This window comes from Cherax quadricarinatus, chromosome 12 (assembly GCF_038502225.1).
Source record: "Cherax quadricarinatus isolate ZL_2023a chromosome 12, ASM3850222v1, whole genome shotgun sequence".
NCBI lineage: Eukaryota > Metazoa > Arthropoda > Malacostraca > Decapoda > Parastacidae > Cherax > Cherax quadricarinatus.
In genome coordinates this window covers 14,114,623-14,129,321 of record NC_091303.1, presented here as the reverse complement: position 1 = coordinate 14,129,321, position 14,699 = coordinate 14,114,623, and the positions used below count along the sequence as shown (strand labels likewise).

Sequence of the window (14,699 nt, the reverse complement as noted above, 5' to 3'; positions counted from 1 at the left end):
GAGGTATGTGAGGAGCTCAACACGAGATTTAAGGAAGTATTTACAGTAGAGACAGGAAGGACTCTGGGGGGACAGACCAGATGGGGACACCAACAAGGAATACACCAACAAGTGTTGGACGACATACATACAGATGAGGAGGAGGTGAAGAAACTGCTAAGGGACATCGATACCTCAAAGGCAATGGGACCGGACAACATCTCTCCATGGGTCCTTAGAGAGGGAGCAGATATGTTGTGCGTACCACTTACCACAATCTTCAACACATCCCTGGAAACTGGGCAACTACCTGAGGTATGGAAGACAGCAAATGTAGTTCCCATTTTCAAAAAAGGAGACAGAAAAGAGGCACTAAACTATAGACCTGTGTCATTGACGTGTATAGTATGCAAAATTATGGAGAAGATTATCAGGAGGAGAGTGGTGGAGCACCTGGAACGGAACAGGAGTATAAATGCCAACCAGCACGGATTCACGGAAGGCAAATCCTGTGTCACAAACCTTCTGGAGTTTTATGATAAAATAACAGAAGTAAGACAAGAGAGAGAGGGGTGGGTTGATTGCATCTTCTTGGACTGCAAGAAGGCCTTTGACACAGTTCCTCAAAAAGAGATTAGTGCAGAAGCTAGAGCATCAGGCGCATATAACAGGAAGGGCACTGCAATGGATCAGAGAATACCTGACAGGGAGGCAACAACGAGTCATGGTACGTAATGATGTATCACAGTGGGCACCTGTGACGAGCGGGGTCCCACAGGGGTCGGTCCTAGGACCAGTGCTATTTTTGGTATATGTGAACGACATGACGGAAGGGTTAGACTCAGAAGTGTCCCTGTTTGCAGATGATGTGAAGTTAATGAGGAGAATTAAATCTGATGAGGACCAGGCAGGACTTCAAAGAGACCTGGACAGACTGGACACCTGGTCCAGCAAATGGCTTCTCGAATTTAATCCTGCCAAATGCAAAGTCATGAAGATAGGGGAAGGGCACAGAAGACCACAGACAGAGTATAGGCTAGGTGGCCAAAGACTGCAAACCTCACTCAAGGAGAAAGATCTTGGGGTGAGTATAACACCGAGCATGTCTCCGGAAGCACACATCAATCAGATAACTGCTGCAGCATATGGGCGCCTGGCAAACCTGAGAACAGCATTCCGACACCTTAGTAAGGAATCATTCAAGACACTGTACACCGTGTATGTCAGGCCCATACTGGAGTATGCAGCACCTGTTTGGAACCCGCACTTGATAAAGCACGTCAAGAAACTAGAGAAAGTACAAAGGTTTGCAACAAGGTTAGTTCCAGAGCTAAGGGGAATGTCCTATGAAGAAAGATTAAGGGAAATCGGCCTGACGACACTGGAGGACAGGAGGGTCAGGGGAGACATGATAACGACATATAAAATACTGCGTGGAATAGACAAGGTGGACAAGGACAGGATGTTCCAGGGAGGGGACACAGAAACAAGAGGCCACAATTGGAAGTTGAAGACACAAATGAGTCAGAGAGATAGTAGGAAGTATTTCTTCAGTCATAGAGTTGTAAGGCAGTGGAATAGCCTAGAAAATGACGTAGTGGAGGCAGGAACCATACACAGTTTTAAGACGAGGTTTGATAAAGCTCATGGAGCGGGGAGAGAGAGGGTCTAGTAGCAACCGGTGAAGAGGCGGGGCCAGGAGCTAGGACTCGACCCCTGCAACCACAAATAGGTGAGTACAAATATGTGAGTACACGACAGAAAGAAGTTATGAAGAAAATAGAAATTCAAGGAGTGAAATGAATTAAATTCGTTTACACGAAGACAAACACTTTCAGAAAGTGACGAATGAGAAAAACCTCTGAAGTCAACGAAGACAGAGTGTGCAAGCGGAAGAAGACAACCGCTCAAGCAGAAGGAAACAACCGCTCATGCAGAAGACAACCACTCGAGAGAATAACCTCTCTAGTAGAAGACAATCGCTCAAGCAGTAGACAGGTGATCAAGCAGTAGACAGATGCTCAAGCAGTAGACGAGCGCTCAAGCAGACGCTGACACAGAAGACACTGAGCAGGTCTGCGACGTGAAACAACAACCAACACAATTCCCTCAGCTTCCCTCCGGAACTCTGGCGAAATTGTTGCTGAAAGGTTTGAATAGACGGGGAGTGAGAGAGAGAGAGAGAGAGAGAGAGAGAGAGAGAGAGAGAGAGAGAGAGAGAGAGAGAGAGAGAGAGAGAGAGAGTGAGAGTAAGAGTGAGAGTAAGAGTAAGAGTGAGAGTGAGAGTGAGAGTGAGAGTGAGAGTGAGAGTGAGAGTGAGAGTGAGAGTGAGAGTGAGAGTGAGAGTGAGAGTGAGAGTGAGAGTGAGAGTGAGAGTGAGAGTGAGAGAGAGAGAGAGTGAGAGAGAGAGAGAGGATGGATGGTAGGAGCAAAAACAATGGAAATTATTATATACTTCACTAATTTTGTTATTTTTTTATATTTTATCTTTTATTATTCTTAAATATTTATTATACCTATATTTTTTAACACTATTTATCCACATTTTTCATATATTTATCCGCATTTTTCTTATTTTCATTTTTCGTTCCATATTTCATATATACTTTTCATTGTTCCTATGAGTAGATGTATATGCCTATTTATTTTCCATTTGTCATATTCTTGTTTCCTTGTCCCTTTCTTTCCACATCCTATTTTTTTTACTATACCCGTCTGTTTCTATTCCATCTTTTATCCTAACGTATATTTCTATCCCGTGTTTTTTTTGGGGGGATGGGGTCTATCTTAGTACTTGTCTTTTTTATGGGGGGTCTATCTTAGTACTTGTCTTTTTTATGGGGGGTCTATCTTAGTACTTGTCTTTTTTTTGGGGGGTCTATCTTAGTACTTGTCTTTTTTTTGGGGGGTCTATCTTAGTACTTGTCTTTTTTTTGGGGGTCTATCTTAGTACTTGTCTTTTTTTTTTTTTCGGGGGGGGTCTATCTTAGTACTTGTCTTGATGGTTCGTGAACACGAAAGATTCTTGCGACATACAAACCTCATCGTGATTATTATTAACTCCTGACAATATTTATTCTTCTCTTAATTAAAACTCTGAGTTTGTGTTGTCTACAGTCTCTGCTGTTTACACGGAGCCCAGAATGAAAAACGTAATAAGATGCAGAAGAGCTAAGGTTGAGCGAAGCAGCGGAGTGTAACTGCTCTCACTTGGCAGTTATTCTTATTGTAACCGCTCTAACACTGGGATATTGGTATTGTAACTGCTCTAACACTGTGGTATTGTTGTTATAACCGCTGTAACACTGGGTTATTGGTGTTGTAACTGCTCTAACACTGTGGTATTGGTGTTGTAACTGCTCTAACACTGTGGTATTGTTGTTGTAACCGCTCTAACACTTTGGTATTGGTGTTGTAACCGCTCTAACACTGTGGTATTGGTGCTGTAACCGCTCTAACACTGTGGTATTGGTGTTGTAACTGCTCTAACACTGTGGTATTAGTGTTGTAACCGTTCTAACACTGTGGTATTGGTGTTGTAACCGCTCTAACACTGTGGTATTGGTGTTGTAACCGTTCTAACACTGTGGTATTGGTGTTGTAACTGCTCTAACGCTGTAGTATTGGTGTTGTAACTGCTCTAACACTGTGGTATTGGTGTTGTAACCACTCTAACACTGTGGTATTGGTGTTGTAACTGCTCTAACGCTGTGGTATTGTTGTTGCAACTGCTCTAACACTGTGGTATTGGTGTTGTAACCGCTCTATCACTGAGGTGTTGGTGTTGTAACTGCTCTAACATTGGGGTATTGTTGTTGTAACCGCTCTAACACTGTGGTATTGGTGTTGTAACCGTTCTAACACTGTGGTATTGGTGTTGTAACTGCTCTAACACTGTGGTATTAGTGTTGTAACTGCTCTAACACTGTGGTATTGTTGTTGTAACTGCTCTAACACTGTGATATTGGTGTTGTAACTGCTCTAACGCTGTGGTATTGGTGTTGTAACTGCTCTAACACTGTGGTATTGGTGTTGTAACTGCTCTAACACTGTGGTATTGGTGTTGTAACCGCTCTAACACTGTGGTATTGGTGCTGTAACCGCTCTAACACTGTGGTATTGGTGTTGTAACTGCTCTAACACTGTGAATTGGTGTTGTAACCGTTCTAACACTGTAGTATTGGTGTTGTAACCGCTCTAACACTGTGGTATTGGTGTTGTAACCGTTCTAACACTGTGGTATTGGTGTTGTAACTGCTCTAGCGCTGTGGTATTGGTGTTGTAACTGCTCTAACACTGTGGTATTGGTGTTGTAACCGCTCTAACACTGTGGTATTGGTGTTGTAGCCGCTCTAACACTGTGGTATTGGTGTTGTAACCGCTCTAACACTGTGGTATTGGTGTTGTAACCGTTCTAACACTGTGGTATTGGTGTTGTAACTGCTCTAACACTGGGGTATTGTTGTTGTAACCGCTCTAACACTGATATTTGTGTTGTAACCGCTCTAACACTGTGGTATGGGTGTTGTAACTGCTCTAACACTGTGGTTTTGGTGTTGTAACTGCTCTAACACTGTGGTATTGTTGCTGTAACCGCTCTAACACTGTGGTATTGGTGTTGTAATTGCTCTAACACTGGGGTATTATTGTTGTAACCGGTCAGACACTGGAGTATTTTTTTGTAACCGCTCTAACACTGGGGTATTGTTGTTGTAACCGCTCTAACATGGGAGTATTAGCAGTATAAGCGGTCTAAAATTGGAGAAACAGTAATGCAACTGCTCCAGCATATTTGTTTTCGTGTTTTAATTAATAGCTATGAAATAGTTATTTTTTTGTTAACCTCCCAACACAGCTTTGTTTTTCATCCTCTCTAGAATGGTAGTTTTGAAATGCTTTGTCATGGTCCTTTTTGTGTTGCGTCCGCTGCAACATGGTTGCTTTTGTAACGTAACAGCTCAACTATACTACCTTTTGCAGAGTACTACTCTAGAATGATTATGTTTGTATTGCAAGTGCCTAACAACACTTGCAATACAAACATGATCGCACTTTTTTTCTATTTTAAGCGCTCTAGTATTTTATATTTTGCTCAGTGATCTCTCTGACATGATAATTTATATATTGTGACCGCTCTAACGCGATAGTTTTTGCATTGTAATTGCTTAAATATAGTTATTTTTGCATTGTAACGGATCTGATACGGTAAATTTTGTTTTGCAAAAGTTGTAACAGGACTTTTCATTTAGCAACTGTCTCTCTGCTTCTCTATCTCCTCTCTCTCTCTCTCTCTCTCTCTCTCTCTCTCTCTCTCTCTCTCTCTCTCTCTCTCTCTCTCTCTCTCTCTCTCTCTCTCTCTCTCTCTCTCTAGGGGATACTTCACGCTGGTGTTTACAGACAGGAAGACAATATTCACGCCAGACGTGACGAGAGGAAGATTCTCCTTCAACATCCTGCCGTCAGCAGTTTTGCAAGAATCTTCCTCCTCCTCCTCCTCCTCCTTCTCCCCCATCTCTTCTTGCTCTTGCCGAGCCCTGAGTGCTAGCTTAACAAGTTCTTCTGTGTACCCAGGGATCAAAACTCTTCTGCCTGCCAGTTTTCTTCCCCCTCTCCCTTCCCCACTCATCCCTCATATTTGGAGATCACAAATGGCACTAAGACGAGTACTGAGCTTACTGCTGCTCCCACCAGTCTCACTGATTACATTTTTACTCTCTCTCTCTTTCTCTCTCACTCTCTCTCTCTCTCTCTTTCTGCGAAACCTAGTTTTAGGAAACCTCCTCTTCATCTTTTAGATGGACTGAATCGTGCTTTCGAGGTCAGGGTAAGACGGGGAAATAAAATGATTGCGGACTTGTTTTATCCTATACTCCAGCCAGGAATATTGCTTCTCGAGAACCACAATATGCAATATTAAATATCCAGTCTATGATCTCTCCGACGACTCATCAGTGATATACAATTTCAATAGAGATCTTTTAAAACTGGTATTGAATATTAGTAATGAATCGTTTTCACATTCTGTGTAAATATAAAAATGCATGATCACATTCTTTGTATATACTCCTACGCACTCATGCACGTGCACACACACACACACACACACACACACACACACACACACACACACACACACACACACACACACACACACACACACACACACACACACACACACACAGAATTACCAGCGTTTGGTTAACAAGTGAAATGTGGGGCACCGTAATGTGAGAGTGAAAAAGTTAATAAGCAAAAGGAGAAAGAAAAAATAAAATATACAACAAGGGAAGGTGGCAGTAGGCCTACTGAAGCAGTGACGTCACAACAGTTTGTATGCCATTATACATATAAAGTGTAACACCGAATGTGAAGTGTATTCTGTAATAAGTGAAAAGTGAAATCACTTGAGGAACGCGGGATGCATGAGCATATATGGTTATAAACATCACGGGTGAAGGAGTTACAAAATAGTGATAGAAGGCCTATGTACGACGACTACGTCATCAGCATCTGGCAACTTGTCATCACACCGCTGTCAGCGCAAGTATTTCACCTGTTGAGGTTGCATTTTGCAAGGTTGAGTCTGGTCCTGCATCACTGTTAGATACTGGTCACTCACTCCTGCAAGCCATTACCAGAATTAGAGTAGAAATAGCATAGACGAGGGTGCAAGGAGTAAAGCGGTAGTGAGGGATAACGTCAGACACTTAAGAGGCCGAACAGGAAGGAAGGAATTATGAATTATGCTAAGGTCATATCAACCTGCCAAAAAGAGCCAAGGAGTGGAAGGGAAGAACAGCTGGTTACAGACGGAGAGGGTGATAGGTCGAATGCTGAGGCACAACCATGCTATCAAGAGCCACTGGAAAAATCAAGGGAGAAACTGACCACATACAGGCAGGATCCAGAGTCACAGAGGGTGAGGCAATGGGAGGAGGAAAGGGCAAAATCAATGTTTATCCATGGGCTTCAGGAGAGAGAGGAAAGGACACACACTGAAAGGCAGCAGGAAGAAAGTAAGGAGATTGAGAAAATCATCACGGAAATAGGTGAAGAGATGGACGAGATTCTAAATTTTCAGAGAATAGGGGGGTACTCGAAGGGGAGAAACCGACCAATCAAGCTGATTCTCAGGACGGAAACAGTGCGGAACAGGATCCTCCAAGAGAAACCACGATTGAAATACTCGGAAGAGTACAAGAGGGTGTTCCTAGACAGAGACAGAACAAAATCAGAACGACAGCAGCTGAGGGAGAGGACAAAAAAGCGAAAGGAGCTAGTAAAAGAGACAAGGATGGAACCAGCAGAGGTCAGTCAGAGCAGAACAGAACAGCAAGGGCAAGCACACACACAACTATTCTCAGAACCATACAACCTATCACACCATCCCAACACACACTACAATCCATTCACACAGCCTCCACCCAACACAGAGCTATAGAATCCCACAGTATGCCACCAGGTCTCCCACCCTCACAGGCCCCACAAACCACAGTGTTGGAAAGGAAACTGAAGGTATGGTACACAAACGCTGATGGTATAACAAATAAGTGGGAGGAGTGGCATGAAAGAGTCAAAGAGGCATCACCGGACATCATAGCTCTCACAGAAACCAAGCTTACAGGTATGATAACAGATGCCATCTTTCCAATGGGATACCAAATCCTGAGGAAAGACGGAGGGAACAGGGGGGGTGGAGGAGTGGCATTGCTGATCAAAAATCGCTGGAATTTTGATGAGCTGGAGAGAGGAGACAGCGGAGAAGAAAGTGATTACATAGCGGGAACGCTTCACTCTGGAGGTCCCAAGGTGGTAATAGCAGTGATGTATAACCCACCACAGAACAGCAGGAGGCCAAGGCAAAAGTACGACGAGAGCAATAGAGCGATGGTTGACACACTGGCTAGAGTGGCCAGAAGAGCTCATGCATGCAGGGCAAAGCTCCTGATCATGGGTGACTTTAACCACAAGGAGATCGATTGGGAGAACTTGGACCCGCATGGGGGCCAAGATACATGGAGGGCTAAGATGATGGAGGTGGTACTGGAAAACTTTATGTACCAACACGTAAGGGACACTACAAGAGAGAGAGGAGAGGATGAACCAGCAAGGCTAGACTTAGTATTCATCTTGAGTAGTGCAGATATTGAGGACATCACATATGAAAGACCCCTTGGGGCCAGTGACCATGTGGTTTTAAGTTCGAATACACAGTATAGCTACAAGTGGAAAGAGAAGCAGGAAGGCCAGGACGAATGAAGCCAAACTACAAGAAAGGGGACTACACAGGAATGAGGAACTTCCTGAACGGGGTTCAGTGGGACAGAGAACTGGCAGGGAAGCCAGTTAATGAGATGATGGAATATGTAGCAACAAAATGCAAGGAGGCTGAGGAGAGGTTTGTACCCAAGGGTAACAGGAATAATGAAAAAGCCAGGATGAGCCCATGGTTTACCCAAAGGTGCAGGGAGGCAAAAACCAAGTGTGCTAGGGAATGGACGAAATATAGAAGGCAAAGGACCCAGGAGAATAAGGAGAGCAGTCGTAGAGCCAGAAACGAATATGCACAGATAAGACGGGAGGCCCAAAGACAATATGAAAATGACATAGCAGCGAAAGCCAAATCTGACCCGAAACTGTTGTACAGCCACATCAGGAGGAAAACAACAGTCAAGGACCAGGTAATCAGGCTAAGGAAGGAAGGAGGAGAGACAACAAGAAATGACCGTGAAGTATGTGAGGAACTCAACAAGAGATTCAAAGAAGTGTTCACAGAGGAGACAGAAGGGGCTCCAGAAAGACGGAGAGGTGGGGCACACCACCATGTGCTGGACACAGTGCACACAACCGAGGAAGAAGTGAAGAGGCTTCTGAGTGAGCTAGATACCTCAAAGGCAATGGGGCCAGATAACATCTCCCCATGGGTATTGAGAGAGGGAGCAGAGGCGCTATGTGTACCCCTAACAACAATATTCAATACATCTATCGAAACAGGGAGATTGCCTGAGGCATGGAAGACAGCAAATGTAGTCCCAATCTTTAAAAAAGGAGACAGACATGAAGCATTAAACTACAGACCAGTGTCACTGAGATGTATAGTATGCAAAATCATGGAAAAGATTGTCAGGAGAAGAGTGGTGGAACACCTAGAAAGGAATGATCTCATCAACAGCAGCCAACATGGTTTAAGGGACGGGAAATCCTGTGTCACAAACCTACTGGAGTTCTATGACATGGTGACAGCAGTAAGACAAGAGAGAGAGGGGTGGGTGGATTGCATATTCTTGGACTGCAAGAAGGCGTTTGACACAGTTCCACACAAGAGATTGGTGCAAAAACTGGAGGGCCAAGCAGGGATAACAGGGAAGGCACTACAATGGATCAGGGAATACTTGTCAGGAAGACAGCAGCGAGTCATGGTACGTGGCGAGGCGTCAGAGTGGGCACCTGTGAACAGCGGGGTCCCACAGGGGTCAGTCCTAGGACCAGTGCTGTTTCTGGTATTTGTGAACGACATGACGGAAGGAATAGACTCTGAGGTGTCCCTGTTTGCAGATGACGTGAAGTTGATGAGAAGAATTCACTCGATCGAAGAACAGGCAGAACTACAAAGGGATCTGGACAGGCTGTAGACCTGGTCCAGCAATTGGCTCCTGGAGTTCAATCCCACCAAGTGCAAAGTCATGAAAATTGGGGAAGGGCAAAGAAGACCGCAGACGGAGTACAGTCTAGGGGGCCAGAGACTACAAACCTCACTCAAGGAAAAAGATCTTGGGGTGAGTATAACACCAGGCACATCTCCTGAAGCGCACATCAATCAAATAACTGCTGCAGCATATGGGCGCCTAGCAAACCTCAGAACAGCATTCCGACATTTTAATAAGGAATCGTTCAGGACCCTGTACACCGTGTACGTTAGGCCCATATTGGAGTATGCGGCACCAGTTTGGAACCCACACCTAGCCAAGCACGTAAAGAAACTAGAGAAAGTGCAAAGGTTTGCAACAAGACTAGTCCCAGAGCTAAGAGGTATGTCCTACGAGGAGAGGTTAAAGGAAATCAACCTGACGACACTGGAGGACAGGAGAGATAGGGGGGACATGATAACGACATACAAAATACTGAGAGGAATGGACAAGGTGGACAAAGACAGGATGTTCCAGAGATTGGACACAGTAACAAGGGGACACAGTTGGAAGCTGAAGACACAGATGAATCACAGGGATGTTAGGAAGTATTTCTTCAGCCACCGAGTAGTCAGTAAGTGGAATAGTTTGGGAAGCGATGTAGTGGAGGCAGGATCCATACATAGCTTTAAGCAGAGGTATGATAAAGCTCACGGTTCAGAGAGAGTGACCTAGTAGCGATCAGTGAAGAGGCTTGGCCAGGAGCTCGGACTCGACCCCCGCAACCTCAACTAGGTGAGTACAACTAGGTGAGTACACACACACAGGACAGTTAGGGCAGACATGATAACGACATACAGTATACTGCGTGGACAGAGACAGGATGTTCCAGAGAGTGGACACAGATACAAGGGGTCACTCTTCGAATTGAAAACTCAGATGAGTCACAGGGATGTTAGGAAGTATTTCTTCAGTCATAGAGTGGTCAGGAAGTGGAACAGTCTGGCGAGTGATGTAGTGGAGGCTTTAAGACGAGGCATGATAAAGCTCATGGAGCAGGGAGAGAGAGAGGACCTAGTAGCGTTCATTGAAGAGGCGTGGCCAGGAGCTGAGTCTCGACCCCTGCAACCACAATTAGGTGAGTACACACACACACACACACACACACACACACACACACACACACACACACACAAGGTGTGAATACACACCTTTCCCATAGAGTTTCTGAGACGGAGCTACGGTCTTGAAACCCGGCCTTGTAAGGAGGACATCAGATGTCTGATGGTAGATGGGAGGGATGGAGGCTGAGCAGGTCAGACGTATCTGACCCTCCTTGAAGTGTATCTCCCGGAGAGGAAGACGGAGTTCCGACGTGGGTGAGAGGAGACCTGTGATAGACTTTCCCTGCGTCACCACCCGGCTGTAGTGCTGGGGTACCTACCACGAGAGAGACACACACATATACAGTAACACCGTTGTAAATGGAAAACAGAGGGTAGAAAGGTATTCTCGATCGTTGATTTATTATAACTCTCTAAACAAGGGCATCATTTTGCATGCATTTCCCTGGTCTTACTGGCACACATGCTGCAATATTTTTTTAAATGATTTGGATATAACAAAATCTGGAATATGTTGGCTGCAAAATCCTGAGTCAAACAGATGTATGCTTATTTAACTATTAGCGGCTGATGAATGCATAATGCAGTACCATTTTATTTTTGAGTAGATGCAATATGTAGTATGAGATTTATAGTCAACCGCAAATTATGTAACAAAAGATGAACTGAATTCAGACGACGTTTCGCTTAAGGAGAGCTACAGAAATCTCTTCTTAAGCGAAACGTTATCTAAAAAGGCCTCTAGTTGTCTCTTTATTACCCACTTTATTAGTCACTTTGCCGTTGACTGTGTTGAAGTGGGGGGAGTTGCATAGTGATCATTAAATGTCTAGCCGGAGAAAAATGATAAATAAGTAGGAAAGGAGAAGTATGGTGATTATTTTTCCTGTTTGAAGAGGGTCTGTTACAAAAAAAATTGACTGTGATATTGACGACTCGAGTATTCCATAAACAGACGTCAGTGCTGAGGTCTGAATATCATGAACAGACTTCAGTGCTGAGGTCTGAATATCATGAACAGACTTCAGTGCTGAGGTCTGCATATTATGAACAGACTTCAGTGCTGAGGTCTGTATATTATGAACAGACTTCAGTGCTGAGGTCTGTATATCATGAACAGACTTCAGTGCTGAGGTCTGTATATTATGAACAGACTTCAGTGCTGAGGTCTGTATATTATGAACAGACTTCAGTGCTGAGGTCTGAATATCATGAACAGACTTCAGTGATGAGTTCTGTGTATCCTAGAAGTAGAGAAGAAAGTGGTAAGATATTTAATAAAGAAAGACAACGGCCAGGTAAACATAGGAACTTTATTGAAATGTCCAGAAACCATTATTACAGAGGAAAGAAATATAACATGAACGAACTTTGAACAAGAATATGAAAGACAAACCTTTCTCTCTTTACATCTACCCTCTCCTTCCTCCACTTTTTCTTTCTCTTCAGTCCTCTTATTTTTTCGCTCCCATTCATTTTTACATGCCTATCATCTTCATTCTCACACCCGCTTCCAGAGCGGGTTCCCACGGTTCCAGCCGGAGATCAACACCGATTTCAACCTGAGTTCCCAGTGAACCAACCCGGTTCACACAGTTCCAGAACGATTTCACGCCCCTCCAGCCCGGGTTCCAATTGTTCCGGTCTGGATTTACACTGTTCCAAGAGGGGTTCTAACCGTTCGTGCCCGGGTTCCCATTGCTCCCAGATAAAGTTCACACCATTCCAGCCGAAGTACTTGCTCACCTCAACGCCGTTGAGAAACCACTGGAGGTGGGGCGCTGGTCTGGCTTCTGGTGAGGTGCAGTTGGCCACCAGCTGCTCCCCCGGAGAGAACACCCGCTGCCACACACCCAGCATCGGAATCCTGTCTGGCACGTCTGTGAAGGCCGGAAAAAATAGTGCAAGTCTTCACATTTAAAACTGAAGGAAGATAAAAAATAAAAAGTCACGGATATCTGTGACTTTATAAATGGTCAAAGTAGGACCGAAACGTCGTCCCCTCTCCTATGTACGAGTTACTGAAGAAATATAAATTTAAACAGACGAAAAACAAGGACGCAGTCAAACCATTTGATATAAGTTGTATGACTGTAAACATTTAAGAATTTCTACAGTCAAGATCCCTTGGGGTGGTTCTTGACCCTTGAGGTTCATTGGATCAAGAGCCCTTCTCCTGGGCTCTTGATCCAATGAACTAAAGCCGCCCTCATTTTTCATGTGTAAAACCTGATTACATCCCATTCCACAAAGAATTATTTAACTTTCACGGGTTTATCGTTTACCAATGAATATAATATTTTCGCTCATGGAAAAAAAATAGTGTTACTATCACAACTGCTATGAAAATTATAAGTTGGATTACAAGAACTTTCTGAGAAAGAGATTTCAATATAACGATAGTGTAAAAGGAGGCAAGAACGCAGTATTACGCGATCATTTTCCTTAACACTCGTTTTACCCCCACAGTGGGATTTATCAAGCCACAAGCGCATTTGTGACTCCATAAAATCCACGGCATGGCCGTAATGTTGTCAATATAGGATAGCGTTATTCTGCATTTGTCTTCTTTTCCATCGTGTTGATATTTTATAATATTTCTCTCTTAATGGTGGTGTCTAGAGTTCTTGTACTCTGTCAACTGGAATATCCAGGGAGAGTACATTAGGTCAGTCATTCATCTAAATTATAAGAAACTCATAAAATCTTTGAAAATGTACATTGTGGGGAGCTGGATATATATATATATATATATATATATATATATATATATATATATATATATATATATATATATATATATATATATATATATATATATATATATATATATATATATATATATATATATATATATATATATATATATATTATATATATATATATACATATATATATATATATATATATATATATATATATATATATATATATATATATATATATATATATATATATATATATATATATATATATATATATATATATATATATATATATATATATATATATATATATATATATATATATATATATATTAGGGAGGTACCACCTCTGGAACTGTCCTGGGGACCCTCATCCTCAGAGAAAAGAATTTGCTTCAGGAAAAACTCAAGGTTCTCCCTGAGGCTGTTTGAAAATTTTCTCCTACCACCCCCTATATTTAATATAAATTTTATTTAAAGACAAATTACTTTGACATAAAATAATGACAAAAATACAATACAGAATAAAACAACATACGTAACAACTCAGAGATACATCTCAAATACTTCGTCCAGCCCACGGTCGGTGGGCTGCGTGCCCGGAATGCTGCAGGCATTTCCCCTCTGGATCGCAACACTGAGTCTCTGAAAGAGGAAGCTGGCCGGCCTGTGGTCCTTGGTTTCTATGATGAGTTTTTCACCCAGCTCTTTGAGGAACTTTAGAGCACACTTGCCCCATGCTCCAAGGGTCTCCGACCCTATTGGGATGAAGTTATAGCAAGGGGAAAGGCCTTCATATCTGAGGGTCTTCTGAGTCTCCCTGTGGCTGGCAGCTCCACCCCCTTCAACTACGGAGTATGGGAAGTAGGTGTCTGTCAATGTGGCGGCACAGGTGTAGTCCCAGGCAATCTGCTTTCCATCCTTCCAGGGTCGCATAGTGGATCCATCAGGACGCTTTTGACTTTCATCAGACCTCTGTACTTGGGGTTCCCTTTGGCAACAGGCTGTGGCGAGGCTTCTTTTTATGATGTTGTTGACCTCCTCATGTCTGGCATACTTCCCTTCTGATGTGTGACACACGAGACCATGATCAGCCGTCGCAATGCCGCAAATACACCTATGTTCGATGAGGATGGGGGGTGGCTAGGCGAAGAGCAACACCAATCCGAATGGTCTGTGGATCGAGTCGAGTGCCCAAGGAGGAACTGGGAACATCTGGAAGGATATCTCCTGAGTGTGGTGACTTCACCGCCAGGAGACGAGCT

The 14,699-nt window shown here is 43.5% G+C and overlaps 1 long non-coding RNA gene across 1 annotated transcript in view; it reads right to left on the bottom strand.

Annotated features, from left to right (window-relative positions):
- LOC138852596 (uncharacterized) overlaps positions 1-12,605 on the bottom strand; it is a 42,248-nt gene extending 29,643 nt beyond the window's left edge. Inside the window, exons 1-2 of the long non-coding RNA XR_011391895.1 lie at positions 12,476-12,605; positions 10,817-11,045 (exon numbers count right to left, since the gene is read on the bottom strand). This is a non-coding gene — a long non-coding RNA (uncharacterized lncRNA). The remainder of the gene's footprint in view (positions 1-10,816; positions 11,046-12,475) is intronic.
- Between the last annotated feature and the right edge of the window lie 2,094 nt (positions 12,606-14,699).